Raw genomic sequence first — 18507 nt, 5'->3', positions numbered from 1 at the left:
AACTGGGAAGAACTTTGCACATTAGGTAGGTATTGTGAGAAATAATTTACACAAGTATTACATGACAATGGACTTTAAAAATATATATATATATACCTATAATATTTCAGTACCAAAAAGTTTAATTAATCTTTTGACATTAACAGAAAGTTTCCAAATATCTTTTTTTCCCTTTAAAAAATTCCTTTGCATCAGTTCTCTATGATTTTTAATGCAGGAAAGAAATATCAAATGTAGACATTATGAAGGACCATTCTCTGAGCCTTTACTTCCACATGCAAATGTCAACAAATATCAACTCGCAAATGAAAAAAAAAACAATTTTCTCTTCTTCACATACCATGTCTTTCATCACTAAAGAACAATGTTCTATAGTTTATCTCTTTAATTACACTTACAGACATCTGCTTAATATTGTGGGTAAATATGAGATGAGCACTACTGGATGGTAAGCAATAATACTTCTTTACAAATGATGATGAATAAAGAGGAAGATGAATGTGTACAGATAGTGTATCAGCATAATGGACTGCTTTGTAACAGACATTTGTTATTTCTGTTCTCTGTTCCGTTGCATGAAAAATTAATCTTAAATTCTATGCCTCAGGCTCTTTGGTGAAAGGATAAATTCCCCCTGCTCATTTTTTGAGGGGGTCTGATTAAAGTTCTATATATATATAGAGAGAGATATCTTTAACTTTAATATATATCTATCTATATATATATATATATGAATATTTCTAAGCTTTGTGATATCTGAAATCCTGAAATTGCTATGAATGGAGTATTTTGACCCAATCTGACTCATGTTAGTTATGGTAGTGTGCATAATTCTGATAATGCTTGAAAATGTCCCATTTCTGTATATACATTTCTCCCACCTCAAAATAGTTTGAGTAGAAATGACAACACAAATGTGATAGGTTGAGGCTATAGGGAGAATTATATACATGCATAATTTTAAGAGATTGTGTTTGGAGAAAAGATGTAGGGAAATCAACCACTTAATATTTTTGCTTGTTCTCACTGAAATGCTAAAACACCAATTGACTTGGAAAGCTATTTGAACCAATCTCTTTTTCTCTCTCTCTCTCTCAAAAAAAAAAAGGAAGAAAAAAAGAAAGATCAACATCTGTCTAAGAGTCCAAATAATGCGGCAGTATAAGAATGAATGGATGCTCTGATCTATATAAGATCTGTTTCAAAAGTACTGAGCAACTCCAAAAAACTCTGGCCTTTATATCCTTTCTGAAAGTAGATAAAAAGGTGGGTATTTTCTGGTTGCTTGTGGACAACTCAGGTCCAGTTTGGTATTGTTTTTTTCTCCCTAGTTCTTTTTTACTTTGTATCTGGTCTTTATTTCTTGTTTACCTAGATGATGGACCACAGGTGCAGCCAGTTTAAATTGCCATTTCTCTATTAACTTTAATGGAGCTAAACCAATTTACACCAGCTGAATATCTGGTCGTGTTGCTCTGCTGAACGATCCTTTTTTTTTTTCTTGCTCATCTAGGACTATCCATTATGATTTGTTTTCACTTCAACTCGTCTAATGTTTCCAAGAGCCTGTAATCTGTGGTGCCTTGTCTTCATGCACTGCTTTTTCTAAGAAGTGCCCTACTACTGGGAGGTTGGGGATGAGAATCTTATGATGCGTGGGGTCTACAGCCCAAATCTACAACAGCCTGGTTGAGGACTTAACCACTAACCACTGTGCAAAAGTTGAGTATATTGGCACCATGACCATAGGTCCCTAAAAAGAGAGCCTGTGAGTGCTGCTTCTGTGGTGAATCCTATGTACAAAATGAGATGTGAGCTGAGAGGTGTCCTGGTGAGGTAGGTACCTCCTCTCTGAGCACTCCAGAACCAAATCAAAGCAAAACTAATGTCAGTCTGTGACGGGGGTAGTATTATCCTTTCGGCACCAGATACCGTCACCGTTAATCCCATGGAGTTGAACCTTATGCCTAGAGTGGCTTGACTAAAGCTAGGGAGCAATGGTCTACTTAGACCATGATACTATTCAAGATGAGTAAAGATGATGGGATTCAGCCCTGGCTTGTTACCTACACTGAAGAGAACATTACTCAGTGAGGCACATTCAAGGCAAGATGAAGCCATACCACCTTGAACACTTCAAACAGCAAAGCTAGTGTGCTACATCACTTCTCCCAAGGTTTTCTGAGAGCTACCTATTGAAATATAGCTGTGGCCAGTAAAGTTTGTGTTGAAGTGCAGTTTGTGTTGTTCTGCAACAGCATCAGACCCATAAATTCAAACTGACATCAGGAGCACTATTCTTCTCTGTTCTGGATCAGATGCTTATAAATGTAATCATTCCGCTAACTCAGAACTGTACCACACTCCGCAGCTATTCATTTTGAAGTCACCAAAACTTTTTCGTGGAGACGGTGACATTCAGCAAGTAAAGGTATCAGACTGTGGTCCTATGTCAATGTCTTCTTTCTTCACTCGTTGTAGCCAGCTGACGTGAGCCTCCAGCTCTAGTCTTCAATTGCTTTGAAGCACGCACAAGAATGTATCAACTGTTAAGCAATCTATCCTCTTGTCATATTTCCAATGGTTTTGATGTACACTTTAATTTTGATAAATGTATTTTCCTCTCATTTAAATTTATATCTGATTTGATTTTTTTAAAAGTCTTCTACCAATGTCCTAAACCCCCAAGCACATTTATATTAATAAAACACAATTATTGGTTTATCAGAGCTGTACCACAGTGATTTCCCTTTCCCCATGAACTCTCTTATCAGCAGTCCCTAAGTATCACTGCTATAGTATTGATTTTGCTTTGCTTGCTGCAGTAAAGCTAAGGTCATATCCTTGTGTTAAGTAAACTCCCTTGGACAAGGAGCTGAATTTCCAAAATAAGCAGCCTCAAGGACATTTTGATGGAACAGTTTATACTAATTTATTTATTTATTTATCCATTCATTTTCTCTGAAAGAAGAATGAATAAAAAAATCTCATTGGGTGTTGGGTTTGGTGGCTTTTGCCTAGGATAGAAGTTGTATTATTTTAATCACTCACCAGGATATTAAATTGAAACATGTTCAAAATCAATTAGCTTGAGCCCATCTTTCAAATACACTCAAACAGCTATTAATACAAGGATTAGTAGTGCAGAAAATTCTCAGACCATGAAAAGTCTCCTGCCACTATTTCACACATGAACTTCTGAGCAGCCAAAATGCAGGTAGTAATAATAAAGCTACTTTTTTCTTTCAAGGCACTTTGCAAATATCAATTAATCTGTATAACACATAAAGCAAGGTGGACAGGTATATTGAATAGGTGGTCAAATACTGCATTGAAGATAGATGGATGGATAATAGGGAAAGTGGCCTAGTTGATAGTAAAATGTCCACTTTCACTTTTCTGTAATTCAAAATACCTCAATTTCTTGACACTCAACTAGAGATACCTACGTACTCTTGTGTAGCATCCATTTGGAGTACATAGTTTTGGGCTTCTCTGAAAATCAGGCCAGTGAAACATCCAAGACCCATTAGTGATTTTTTAAAAATATTTGTACTTAAAAGTCTAAACCGACTTGTTTCTATAGGTATCTCCAGTTTGGTATTTCTTTGATTCAAGAAATTGATATGATGAAGGCAGAGAATCCCTGTAGAGTCAACAGAGGGGATTACCCACTCCAGAGGACAAACCAGAAAGCCTGGATGCTAAACACAGTGGTACATACTGGTAGACATTAAGAAATGCTAGGCAAAGGAGCTTGGTTGAAATCTACTTCTTCTCAGGGCTGATATTCTTGACATGACTATAAGGAAAATGACTCTATAATCTTAGGTTCTGGAGTGCTCAGAGGGGAGGTACCTAGCTGACCAGAAAACCTAGCTTACATCTCATTGAGTACAGAGAATTCAGCACAGACTCACAGTCACTCTTATTGGAGAACAGCGTTCATGGTGCCAGCTTATATCAGGAGCTTCTGCTAGGCTAGGCTTGTGCCTGTCCGCGAGTGTCTGTATAACAGGAGAAGGGACCTGGTCTCAATCACAAAGGGTGCATCTACATACGACACTTCACTGTGTTGTAGCACTGTTTACTGCTCAGTAAGCATTTGCTATCCCCACCTCAGCTCCTGTCCCTGGCCCCTGCCCCCAGGCCTGGCCTCTACCCCCACTCCCTGCACAGCCCAGCTATGCTCCCCTGGCTCCCACATTCCCCTCCCACAACATGCAGGGAGGAAGAATACAGTGCAAAACTTTATCTCCAGGCAGCAGAGACTGCAGGACAGAAGAGGCTTGTCCACTGCACCATTGAAGCTCAGGGTCCTGTGCCAGGTATGCAGGCGTGCCTGAGGCACCAAGGCCATCAGCAGCAGCATGGCTTAGTGGGTTGGGCACCCCTGGGTCCACACAAACAGCTCCTCGTGTTGCGCCCAGGACACATGCAGCAAGGGCACACACAGGATGCAAAGCAGTTTCGGGGGGGGCTTTCCCTGGGGTGCCTCCCTGGAGATACCCTCTGTGGATAGGGTGGGGGGGCAGGCATCTCTAAATCCCAGTCACTTGGGAGACTTACACTCCCCCAAGACTGGGTGCTGGGGCTTAGTGGTAGTGAGGGGGGAGGCGGGGAATGGATCTAGAGCCATGACAGCAGGTGCTGCCAGGAGCCTGGCCAGTCTGGCCTGGGAAAGGGGTATGGAGAGACAGGCTGCCTGTGTCCAGCACCCAACAGCCAACTGGACCCTGGAGCAAGTGGGGATGTGGGGCTCAGCCAGCAGGTGCCTGGGCCTGGGCCTGCCCAGCCAACTTGCCATGCTGCATGGACACCCATGCATACACACCCCACAATCCCTGGTACAGAGCATTGTATCTCAGAAATGTTGCAAACTCTCACAAACAGCTTCTTTCTCATGGTTCTGCAGGACCTACAGCTATATGCTGGGGAGAGGCTGAAGTTGGCAGCTGCCATACACCATCAGGGTCACTGCCACCCACAGCTGCCACTGCCACCCACAGCAGCCAAAGCCTACAGCTCCCCCTTGTGGAAGCAGGGGCCTAGGAAGTGGGATCAGTTTGCTGCTATTGGCAGCAAATCTGCTCTCACTTTCCTGCACATGTAAACACCTGCCTGGGACCATTTACTCATGAGTAGTTTACTCACAAGTAAACTGTTCCTGGATCAAATGCACATGCAGCTACCCTAAGAACCATACAGACTGACCCCACTGATTTCATGGAAAACTGCTTAGGCACTTTGATTCATTAGGTGCTGCCACTTTGGCCTTGCAAAGATCCCACTATTGTGTGTATATATAGAGAGAGAGTGAGAGAGAGAGAGTCATCTGAGGTTAATGTTAAGACTGACATCCTATTTCCATTTTTGAGTCTAAACAGAAGCTTTTTAATAGGGCCATGTGAAACAGCACCATTCTGCTTCAACTCCGTTTCCACATTTCAACAGGATGGTGTTGTGTTTCAAGTTTTGTTTCATTTCAAAAGCACTGTTCCATTTTGTTTCATTGAAACTGTTTTGCTGTTTCAATGCTCTTTCAACATTTCACCCATAGGCTATTCTGCACCCAGCACTGGGAAGATGGGTGCTGCTGCTGGCCCCAGATAGCAGCACCAGCCTCCTGTCATCTGGCAGGCAGACTGGGAGACTGCACCCCCAGGAGGAATCCAACACAGCCCCCACAGCCCTCCTGGGGGTGCAAGCGAGCCCCCAGTCTGCCTGCCAGATCAGATGACAGGATGCTGCTGATGGCTGCGACTGGTGCTGATTCCAAGTAAGCCTGGCTTCAAAACTAAAAACTTTTTGAAACTTTTGAAATGTTTCGAGTGGCCTTGTTTTGTCTCAAGACTGCTTCAAAGGCTTTTCTTTCTTTTTGATTTCACTGTTTCGAGCTTGAAATGGATCAAAACAGTTTCAAAACGAAACACCAGGCAAAATTTCACACAGCTCTACATTTTAGCCACGTATATGGAATAGTTGGCACTTGTAATGATTCTACTTCTGCAGTATGGGCACATAAGCATGTACTCCTAGACTAAGCATGTGCCATAGGTCATGCACTGGTCATGACTAGTTCAGTAGCTACAGACCCACATCCGTTCTGTACCTACATCAGAGAGCCAAATTAACTCTTCCCTGACCACATAAGTGATGCAGCTTTAGATAATGAGCAAAGATAAAAAAAAACTGGATTTGGCAGGGGGTTTCAGGTTCAGGAAAGGGTTAACCTGGCTCTCAGTGGTGACATTTGACAGTTTTTTTAGCAGCGCCCTGCCCCAGCTCTGCTCTAGAGGGCTGAGGGCTCAATTCCCCTGACCGGTCCATTCCAGACCCTTCCTTTATTGAGCACTCACAGGTTCTGTGTTGTTTGTGGCAAGTATGACATGGAATGGCCACCTCTGAAGTAGAGGACATATAGTCAGTGTGATTGTTGATGGCCCTAGTAGGGAGCAAGTCTTGGGTTCTAACCTCCGCTCTGGCTCCTAATGGGGCAAACAATTCCCCACTGCTCTTCATTTCTTTCATCTGATTATTACATGTGCAGGGGAGTGGCTCAGTTTCAAAAGGAATGCTGGGAAGAATGCTAGAAGGTTCCTAACCTGGTGCAGGGTAGCCACAGCAGTATGCTTGGGAAGTCAGAGAGATGCCAGTTCAATGCCTTTGGGTGAAGGAGGCCTAAAACCTGGGTTTCTAGATTCCTGGGGAGTGTCCTTTATGTTTATCTACAGAAGTTAAATCACAGGAGGCTTCTTTTCCCCGTTTTTCCATAATTTACATGCTTGAGTCATCTGGATTCCAACATATGAAAGGTGCTTCCTCTATAGCTCTTGAGTCAGATGCCTAACATCTGAAGAGAAAGTAGATTCAGGCATGTTCCAGGCTACATCATTTAGTATTGTGTTTTTGTAGGCACTTCCTTGCTCAGTTAATGGATGATCTGGGTCATCTTTGAGATATGCCTGAGTCTTCTCATATACCATATTCACTGTAGGCAATACCCCTGCCAATTAGCCAAGTCGGGCCAAGGTGCCTGTGGCAGGAAGCCACCTTTGTTTCTCCCCGAAATCTCTGTGCTGTGACAATTTGATTAGGATGGCCCCAGCAGAGGAGACACCTCTTGAGCCTATCTCTTTAGGCAACCTGAGCTGGCTACATTCCTGAGGGAGGGGGGAAACCTGCTCCCTCTGTCTACGAGACTGGGACCTACGTGGGTGAGGGGCTTCTACCTGCTGGGCTAGAGTCTGCCTGGCAACTAGTGATGTATTTCAAATTGGTTGGCTGACAGCCAACAGGTGCTGGGCCCTATTGGACCATGTGAACAAGGTCAGAGAGGCTATGTAAGTTAGGGCTGCCCAGGAGGAGGGGGCAGCAGCCATGTGGGGGACACAGACTTAGAGAGGAGTTTTACCATCTGAAACTGGCTCTCTCCCCAATAGCTCATGACCGAGGAACGGCCTGCCTCCGGAGGGAATCTCCAACAGTCTCAGGATGATGGTTGTGAGTAAACTACTAGATATCTAGCTGGCAGTAACTCAGATGCGTGATCAAAATATTACGTCAGCCAGACTGTTTTGCTCGATGGGATTTCTATGATATTGTTCTATCTTGTACCCTATCTTTCCCTTACCCCCTGTAATCAATAAAGTTCTCCTTTGTGACCGGTGTAGGAGACTTTTTGAGGGGCGGGTCTAAATTATGCCTAAGAGGCCCCTTAGGTCTGCAGACTAAGGGAGACTTTCCTTTTTGGCTCCCAACTTGGGGAAGTGCCCCAAGTGCTTGTACTGGGTTGAGTACCCATTGGACTATTAGGCCTGTATTTCCCTGAGGACACAGGGTCGAGAGAGTCCCTTCTTGGGGTGGTGGCAGCACACGTTACCCCCAGGGTAGCGAGTGTGCTCCAGGAAGAGGGTCAACTAAATGTGAGGCGCCCCCAGGGAGGCACTCAGAGTCTGGAAGGTGGTTGGGTGCAGTGAGGTGGGTGGCTCAATGCAGGAGTGTCCCCTACTGGCCTGCCACAGTGCCTATATTTTAAGTATGCAGTATGCAAGTGGAAGAACTTTTGAGGCAATAACAGTTTAGCACACACAGTCTTTTTGTCAAATAAGGGTCAAAGAAGATCCAACTCAGAATGTAGGCTATAGAACATCATCAGATGAGAAGCATGCCAGGAGGGTTTGAGTGTTTCCTTTTGTAACATTGTATAAATTATGTGTAAATAGTTACAATATTCATAAATTTAAATGTATTAAAACTAGTTGTGATTAGTGTATGTGGTGAGTCCTCGGCATAATCAGCCAAATTAGTTAACTTTATTTTTTCTTCATTGGGTGCTAACTCTATGAGGTTAGAATTAATTAATGTTTCATGTAATTGGATAAACTCTTTCAATTAAAAAGCCTACAGTGGAAGGGCTTCTCCAAATATGCATGTACATCTGACAACCCTTGAATTAGGATTCTTTTATATAAGGTGTATTTAATGTGACTGTGCAGCAGTTCTTAAACTGCAGTCTGCAGCTATTGTATGTGGTCTTTACAGTGCACTGGGCTTAGTGTATGTAGGATGTTTTCAATTAAAAGTGTGATGGGAAGGGGAAAAGGTGGTCTAAAATATTTTTTTTAGATTCATGGTGGTCTGTTGGTCCCAAGTGTTTGGGAACTGCTATGATAGTGTTGAAACAAGGCAGAAGATTGTAAATTAAAGAGGCACTAGCTTCTGGAAACATAAGGAAGCCCTATCCTCTTAAACCATTTCTTACTACTAATGAGTTTTCAGCCTCTGGTTTCAAGGCAATTACTCTCCTAAGGTCATCTGGAATCTGTAGACATGGCTGGAAAGGAAAACAATGAGATGTGGTTGTTTGCTTGCTTATTTCAGCCTATTGCCTATAAACATTTGTCTTGTATATTTTATGATGTCCAAATTAATTTCTGTAAATCCAGAGACATCTCAATGAACTTGGTTCAGACCTCTACTGATGTTAGTTGTCATTGCCCAAGGGAGTCAAGAGAGCTATGGCATTTTACATGAGCTAGTCCAAAATGAATTATTCCTATTATTTAAATCTTAATCATGAGTGGGTTTATACCAAAGTAAGCTCCAGCAAAGAAAGCCATGAAGCAGTCATACAAGGGTTCAGATTGATTTCCTGGGTTTTATGCAATTGAGTGATATCTATGCTTGATTAGTTTGATCAAAAAAAAAAAAATCTGAGCTTTATGCATCCCTTCTCCAGATGAAATCTAGGAGCCAGAACTGCCAGTACTGCACATTCTAGCACACAATGCGTTTTTTATAATAAAACCAAATGTAGCATCTAAAAAAATAGTGTTTTATGCACTGCCTGTTGGGGACCAATTTACTGTACCATAGACTTGAAAAAGAAGATGTAAAATGGCACCAGAGAGTCACAATTATATGAGCCAGCCACCGCTACCAACTTCCATAAGTATCGTGGGCATGCTGGGACTGGCAGTCAAAGTGCACTACGTGATTTCTTACTTACATATTTAAAGTGGCTGATACAGGGTTGCAAAAACTACACAACCCAGAATGAGGGAACCGAGGAAGCTGTTCCTCAGTTAAGGAAACTTTTGTTTTGTTTGGAGACTTATGGGAGTTGGCATAGTATGGAGATGCATAAAGATATACACGAGGCAGTGATTTGAAGGAGGGGATATTTTTTTTTGTACCAGCTACGTGGTTGGAATAAAGTGAGCCCAGCTTTCAAATGCAAGATATTCTAATTGATTGTGAAAACAGCAATACTTACCCTTTTTAGGTAGTTATAGCAAAACCCCCAAACTTACATTTATGTGGTCAACTAATGTTAAGTTTCAGCTGATCTGTTGCTTAGATCTGAACCGAAACAACACAGTTTGTTTATGGATCCAGTCAAAACCATATGAAAATCAGCAATAGAAAAAGATCATTCTGACTTTTGGAGCTCATTCAGATCTAACTTTCAGCATAGAAATCAAGAGGTGAGAATTCACTGAAGTAGGAAAAGAGGTTCACTTGGACCTTGGCAAACCAAAGCAGCCAAGATTTGTGTATCCCTGAAGTGACGCTGCATGAGCCAATAGCCCCATTCCCTCTCTTGTGAAGACAAACATGGCAAGATAAATAAACTTGGAATGAAAAAAAAAAGCAGAAGGGGTTGGCATGACTATTAAAGCAAGAGTGTATTCTCATAAGGCAGAGAAAACAGCCAGTTATCACCTTCCACAGGTTCTGTGACCACTGGTGTCATGGAGAACAGAAGAGTACACAGTAGGAGTCAGATGAAGAGTAAGGTGTACATCTGCAAATCATTTCCAATGCAAGCCTGTTAAATCAAGCAACCAGTTTACATCTTTCATAACCAGTTACACATAGAAAAAGTATGTTTCCCTCACAAAAAAAGAAATATTATTTGCAGCATAAAATAACTGTAATGAGTCCTATCATGACTAGGATGTTATATGTTGAATACTGTACTGCACGTATCATAATCATCTTACTCTGAGGATATTGGTGGGATTTAATTACAGGTGGTTTCAATGAGCCGGTCACAATTAAATTCAGGTATAAGACAGACAAAGCAAATAATCTGGTTTCAAAGAACAAGTCAAAGACCCAGAAAATAGATATCTGCATGGATAGAAACACCCTTTCTGCATCAGTCTCAAGTGGGGATTGCATTAGCATATGATAAAGTATTAAGAGAATTAGCAGTAATTAGCAATAAGCAAAAGAAGCTCCTGGCATATTAATGAAGGCATTAGAGACCATAATTAAAAAGTACGAAGGAGTGAATAGTCAAAGCCATGAAGTCAACAGGACTACAAATCTAAACACGGCACGCAGTATTTGGCAGGAAGCCACAGGAAGCAGGCTGCTTCACATCGGTGGATCCCGATCTGTGTTCTTCAGACCATCGGTAGTCTAGTGCAGGGGGGCTGGACCTGATGATCTCATGAGGTCCCATCCAGCCCCTTACAATCTATGAATCTATCGATGAATCTTCAAGGGCTTGATACATAGTGCACAGCTCATCAATGGATTTTACTGGGCCCCACATTCGAAGGGATTGTTTATGCAATGGGGATTAAAAAGGACAAGACACAGCATTCTCCATGAACACCCTGGCCCCTGGCACCTGACAGTGCTTTCCAAACCCAGAAGTTGGCTAGCGAAGCTGCTGCAGGCTCACTGCTGGGCACTGCTCTCAGCTGGAAACTGAGGTCTCTGGAGAGGGCACCAGGGATGGATACAGAGTGGGTGCAGTGGTGCAGCCTCACCCCCTTTCTGACCAGGAACAGCAGCCAGGGACTTTTAAGTCCCCCAAGTCGGCAAGCATTCCCCCACTCCCCACACCTCCCTGCTCAGAGACACGTTCCCTCCTCTCTCCTTTCTCCCACCTGTCTCCCCTACCCTGTCTGCTACTGGTGGCATTTCCACTGACCTGGGAGCACAGGGGAGTTTCAGGGTCCCTCTACCCAATCCTGTTGTGCTGCACGGGAAGCCAAGCTCAGACCATGGCATCACTGGTGGTAGGCTGGTTTCCCTTCCCTGCCTGGTCCCCCAGGTGTTTCCTGCCACTCCAGGAGCAGGCTTGAGGAGGACAAACCCCTCTTACTGTCACTGCTGATCTGGGCTCAGCCTGGCCTTCATGCCACCAAGCTGGAGTGGGCAGAAGCAGCTCTGGAGTTCTTCTGGCCTCTTGGACAGTGGCAGCAGTAGGTGGGGAAGTGGGGGAAGGACAAAGGGGATGGGAAAGGATGTGCCACTAGGCAGGGAGGGGAATAGGGGGAATTTTCACCTACTTTGGTGACCTAAGTCCCTGATTACTACTTCCACAATGTGGTCTGCTTGCCCCACTGCCAGTGATGAAGGGAAGGAGGGGAAGAGGTCTGGGAGCAGGGAGTGTAGTGACACCTGCAGCACCAGTTGTTGTTCCTGGACTCGCCTTTGCAAAATCCTGCATCTGCTTCTAGGGCTAGGGACAAAAATTACAAATAAACTGGTATCAGTGATCAGCAACTGGTTCAAATCTGTAACACAGCAGAAGTTAGTGCACACAAACCACTTTCAAAATGGTCATAACCAGTTTAAGATGAACTTGGATGGATGCAGCATCAGACTTAACTGATTTAGGTTAAGTCAGGTTATTGAACTTCTGTCCCAGATCACCTCCAGATTCAAGTTACCTCACAGCCCCTAGCATCCCAGAATGCTTTGCACCTCCCCTGCAAACCCCCCTGGATGGGCTGGCCTTGGCCCAAGCTGTCTGCTCCATCTGAGCAGAGATGTGTGCTCTAGCACCCTTGGCTTCTGCCCTGGGCCACTGCAGGCACGCGCTGCATTTTCAGAATTGAAAGCGAATGCCTGTTCACTTGCTTATTGATTCAATCTACACCGCTCAGACTAACCTGCAAAGACTGAATTGATTCAGCCTCAGGCTTTTGATTGTCTGTGCTTAGCCTAGAGGGCACATATTTTCAGGTTTGGAGTCTATGTACGGATGTAGGTGGGCAGGGCATGGGTGGGATGTGGTCCTTATGAGGACCTGCTGCTGCAGCTCTCTATCAGCAAGCCCATAGAGGCCTTGCTACGTGGTGCCCATACATACCACAGCTGCTGCACAGAGCTGAAGCCTCTCCCACACTATATAACCCATCAACACCCAAGCTATTCTGTAGTAGTGAGAGGCAGCAGCAGAACCCTGCAGACCAGAAGGAAATTGTTTTATCTTCTTTGTTCTCAGCTGTTTTATCTTCTTTGCGATCTCTGTTTTCAAAGGTCAAGATTTGATTTTTTCAAAAGCCGCACCTGTTTGAAATACTTGCCTTTGAAATGATTTAAGATGCACAAATCCCTAAGATACATCTGACTTTGTCTTATTAAAATTCAACAAGAGCCAAAAAAGTTTATTCCTAATTTTAGGTCCTGGTCATGAGCATTTTCTTTCATGTAACTGCATGAAATCTGCAGAACTAGAACAGACATTAATGTCATGGTATGTAAGTTAATACAGCTTCCTAGCTAAAGTGTTATTATAAGCTAGAATCTATTTCTCAACCTCCCTTTACTCTGAGTAAAATATTTCATATTTCCATGCCTCTTCTTTCCTTTGCATCCTTTGTCAGTCTTCAAGATTTAGATACAACTGCAATAAAAACAAAACTTATATCCAAAAACAAAAGTAGAACAAAATTTCCAACACTAAGCACTCACAAGCTAGGAACTGCCAGACTATAGGTTGCAAATGCCCAAGCAATCTTCATTTTTTTCATTTTCCAGTTTGTGAATGGTTGTTTTTTCAACATGAATAATGTTTTATTAAGGTCATTTTAATACCTCTTCTACACTGTGAGAAAAGACAGATCCCTTAGATGGATCATTGAGAGATTTGGACCTTCTGGCTCAACACAGATCTTGACCACTTACTACTGGTATCACTTACTCTGGGAGTGTAAGTTGTTGTGCTTTCAGTGGACCAATCACTAGCAGAAGCCAAAATACATTTATTTTCCCCAGTGGGCCACAAAGATGTTTTCTGATAGCAAAGAAACACTGCGATTCAGGGATCTTGTGCCCTATTGCATGTTCTGGGAGAAGTTTCTCTAACATTTTGGCCTATGTTTCTCCAAACCTGCTCCCATCTGTCCCATTGCTTCCATCCTGCCTTTTCTCATGAACTGGCTTCTTATCCTAGTCTTTACTCTCAGGTTCTTCATCTCAGTCCCAGTCTTCACCTCCTTATCCTAAACTGCCCTATCCCGCCCTGCCCACCCACCCCCTTCCTTGCCTTCTGCCAACTCCCAGTCTCAGTTTCCTTTCATGTGTACAGGGCAAACCATGCCTTGCATGATTCTTTGAATTCATCCTCCACATGATAGACTTAAACGCCTGCTCCTCGTTCCGGATGGAACCACATATTCCAATTACTCCTGGGCTGGTTCTTTGAGCTGAAGTCCCTTCACCCCGCCCTTTCTGAACCAGAAAAACCCAACAAGCCTTCCAACGGTGGATGATTACCAGCTCAAAGGTAGCTTCTGCAAAGCCATTATGTCTTCTCTCACCCAAAGATACCAAGATGCAAAGGACAAAGAGTAACACTGCTTCATCTTCCCGTGGCAGCACTTGATGCTCCTTTCCCCTGCCCCTCCCCTGCCCTTCCCTTCTCCCCCTGACCAGCTTACGCCCATCTCAGGATGATGGAATCAGACTTTCCTGTTCCCAGCATGATTTCTCTGCATCTGTGTCAGGGAGCTAGGAAGGAAACACCTCAACAGACTTGTTGCAGCCAAGCAAAGGGTTATTCCTCCAATTAATAGTTTCCCCTTTGTTTCCTCAAGGACTCCTGGCCTGCTTTATCTTTGTCCTCCATTCATTTCCTGTCTGCTTCTCCCTTACAGTTTTGTTTGATTTACCTCTGTGTAGTCAGGCAGGATAATATCTCATAGATAAATGGAAGAGAATGTGATATTTATAAAAATAATGCAAAGAACTCCTTCATTCTCCAGAGATTGTCATCTCAGTCTATTCACTCTTTTGTCCTTTGTCTCCCCCCCCCCCCCAACGCTGGTTTTTGTCTTTACTAACCCACAGGGGAGGTACCAGCCTCTTTCTGGTGGGGGTGACGAGGGGGGCTAGCCAGAAAATTGCACTGTGGGTGGGAGTGGGGTGGGCTCAGCTGATAGGTGGCCTGGGCAGGGAGGCAGCACTGGGTCAGATGGCTACAGGGGAGACTAAGGCAAATTTTGGGGTGGCTATAGCCCCTCCCCCCCAACTTCCCCCCTAGCACTGCCCCTGCTAACCCATCAGGCTTTGCTGCCTCAATTATACATAGACATAAAGAGCATGGGAGAGACATTTTTATTGCTTTTAGTTTCTGACGCACCTGCAATAATGGCCTGTCATAATACAGCACAGCAAATGCAGGGACAGCTCTAGTCAGCCCCAGAAATAGAATAGGATTAATGGAGGCAGATTCATAGGAGCATTGGACTACCAAATTCTCACCAGTTCCTTATGGTGATGTAGGAACTAAACTCTCAAAGAGCATGCCGTGTGATCAAACATGGCTGTCTTGTTCACGAGAACAGCAGAAGAAACATCTCAGATGCCAGGGTGACAAATGTCAAACCCTTCCTCCAAAGCATCGAGTACCTAGAGTTTTTCTTCATGAAATTGTTGTAAACATATTTTAAATAGGGGTAAACTATATTAAAAACAGTATATTCTTCCCCCTCATTTTTATTCTTGAAACTGCTTGAACTATTTTAAGCAGAAAAAAAAATCAAATCAGTTGGAGTCAGAAACCTGACATGGGAAGGCTCCGTTAAAACTTTGCCAAAGTTAGAAGAAAGTGAAAACAGAGGCTTAGAATGGGAGTTGTTAAGCAACTTTAAAAATGACATATTTGCCAATGGGTACAGAAACATGGTCTCCAAATTCCCTTTTTTTTTTTTTTTTTTTTGCCAGTTCCTATAGTCCTAAACAGTCTGTTTAGTTTCTAAAGGAAAACTCATTTTCTTCCCCATTTCATCATTGCACCCCAAATGAATGCAATCCGTAGATGTTCGTATTGGTGGAAATTGTTCTTCCATTTTTTCTTGGGCATTTGTACTTCCAAATGAATCAGCTTCCCATCAACTGACTAATCAGCTTGTTCGCTTTCTGTTTTCTCTAACTAGGAGCATGAGAATGAATATTTATGACTGTGTGTAATTAGACACTTGACTTCATAAATTATCTGCTGGTGTTGTCAGCTCAGTTTTAATTTGTAGATAAGTTTCAATTTTTGCCTGTCTTCACGGGGGGAGGGGGGAATCCCCAAATGCTCCCACAGCAAAAGCTAGGGTGAAATAGATTTTGGTTATTATTAAGTACTTACATAATTATGCTTTCTATACTGTTTACTGTATACCTTACCAGAAAACCAAAAATGGTCAGAGTGTATATATATAATGAGATAAAGGATGAGAAAATCAGAACTGATTTGCATCATTTTCAGGATGTAGCCAGATTGCTCTGAACTAAATGTTTCTTTTTTTGATCACTACCCCACTGAAATGCTGAAATGAAAGTTTCTGTGAATCTTCTTTCCCTGATTTGGGCTATTCATTCACAAATTTGCTGATAAGGTTCAGGAAGTGTTGTAGAACAGGAAGTGTGAAATATTTCCTGTGAAGTCACAGTTCTGGATCTTGCTTCTACATACAGGTAAGATGTGAATGTGTGTATGCAGGGTGATCACATAGCATTTAATTATGCTAATATATAATATATCTTGATGTTCTCATGAAGTATACTTTGAGCTTCAGAATAAGATGTCACATTCAGCAAGGGAGATCAAAGTAGACTTTAAAATGATGTGCACTCAATATCATCCCTATTGTTGTTGTTACTGAGGTAGCAGCTGAGGACCCCAATTAGAATCAGCACCTCATTGAGTGAGGCCCTTAATAAATCACAAAAAGATGGTCTGCACACAATTCAAGAGAAGAGACAATGTAAGAAGACCAACAGACTGCATGGGAACATAAAGAAGCAACGAGGCACTTCTGGTTGAAATACTAAACATCTATGACAAGTATGATTGTCTGCTCAAGAAATAGGGCCCTGATTCTAGAATCAGGCCATCCTCGGACTTATGACACAACTGGTTCCTGAAAACTGCGACTTAAGTCAAAACGTTGTAACTCAGAACCAGTTTTCCCATAGGAAACAATTTTATAACTGCGGGATTGGTTCCTGAACCAAGGCATGATACCCTATTTTCACCTAAAATAACCCAGAATTTTGTACTCAATCAATTATAGCTGAGTAATATAGCTACATTAATGTATTTATATCATAAATAGCAATCATATTGATTTGGAAGGACTTCTTTGAGGTGACTCTGCTAGGCTTTTTGAAGAGCTCTTGGTTGGACTTTTTGAAGGTTTCTTGGCTGAAGTTGTCTCAGGAGTCCTGGCTGCAGGTTTTTCTGGAGTCTTGTCTGCTTTCTTAAAGAAAGTATCCAAAGCAGTTTGGACAGATGTTCTCCAGGGAGACAGGTGACGCAGCAAACTTGTTCGCTGATGTGGTGTCATGTCGGATCAAATGTTGTAAAGTCAAAACTGACATCCAAGTTGAAACTGGGTGTCAATTTAGAACCATTGCAAGTGCAAAATGTTGTTACTCAATACATTGTAACTTGAAATATTGTAAGTTGAGGACTGTCTGTACAGCCAAGCTTTCCCATTGACTTCATTGCATGTGGGGTGAGGTCCTAACGTGAATGCTTTAGCACACACTAGAATTCCATCCAAGACTAAATAATGCAATATGAGTAATGAAAAGATTAATTTTGGTTGATAACCTATAACGATATAGGCATTAATTTTTACAACCTGTGGGATCAACAAAAATACCTGCTACATAACTCTACTGTTTCATCTTAACTGAATCTCACTTTTCCAATCCAAGTCACCATTTAACTATTTCGGCTTGCTTCTCAACACTTCCTCCTACCTCCATTTCTCTCCCTACGCAAGGTATCACCTATTCTTCCAAAAGGAAATTGGCAATCCACAACATGTCTGTTTCCCTTCCATCAAGATCAGCTTTCCTTCCTATTTCCTCTCCCAGTTTTCTCCTCCTCTGCATCACTAAATCAGAAATTACTCAGCTGGGCTCTACTTAAAGTGCTCCATTTGTTCCAGTGAGCCCACCCCATACCACCCTCTCTTTAAGTTTCAACCACTCCTTTACTTTTTCCCTTAACTTCTTACTTTTCTTACCTGTAACCTTAGTAAAGCATACATCTCACATTTTTTTTTTGGGGGGGGGGGCAACAAACTTTACCTAACCAACCTTTCTAACTACCACCCTCTGTAAGCTGATTGAACAAATATGATCTCTGTTTTTTGGTCTCTGGGCCTCATCTCCACTAACTATCCTGGGTCTTCCACAATCCTGGGTTTTCTTCCCCCTGCACTAAACTGAAACCACTTTTATCAATGTCTTCAATGACCTCTTACAGGTAGAGTTCAGAGCCAGTACTAATTGTCCCTGATCTGTCACCCACAAAAATGCTGTGCAAAACTCCTAAAAACTGTAAATGACCAAAAGGAATAACTGCCTCACACTGTTCACAACAATTTTGCTATTCTTTGCCCAGAAGTCTACTGTCCAGGAAATATGAGACTTAGCTCCCAGACCCACATGCCTCTGAAATTTGTCCTCTGACCTCCCCATCACTAAACAGCCTCTCAGCCAACAGGCCATTGACCAGACATGATGGAGGACACCTCCTTGTTGAAGCTCAGTAAGTTCATAGTCAAAAGGGAAAGCATATCTGCAGAAAGAAAAGTAATGAAAAAAATGACACTCTGTCCCAGAAAAGTAGTTATTACTTTAGAACAGCGCTTCTCAAACTATCTGATGTGGCAGACTGGCAATTTTTTCTCCAGTGGGCCAGGGACCAGTGCCCGGTTTAGATGGTTGTAGCAACTACGTGTAACGGCG

This window comes from Crocodylus siamensis, chromosome 2 (assembly GCF_052110815.1).
Source record: "Crocodylus siamensis isolate JL-2025a chromosome 2, ASM5211081v1, whole genome shotgun sequence".
Taxonomy (NCBI): domain Eukaryota; kingdom Metazoa; phylum Chordata; order Crocodylia; family Crocodylidae; genus Crocodylus; species Crocodylus siamensis.
The sequence above is the reverse complement of the archived record's forward strand: the minus strand, read 5'-3'. Positions refer to the sequence as shown.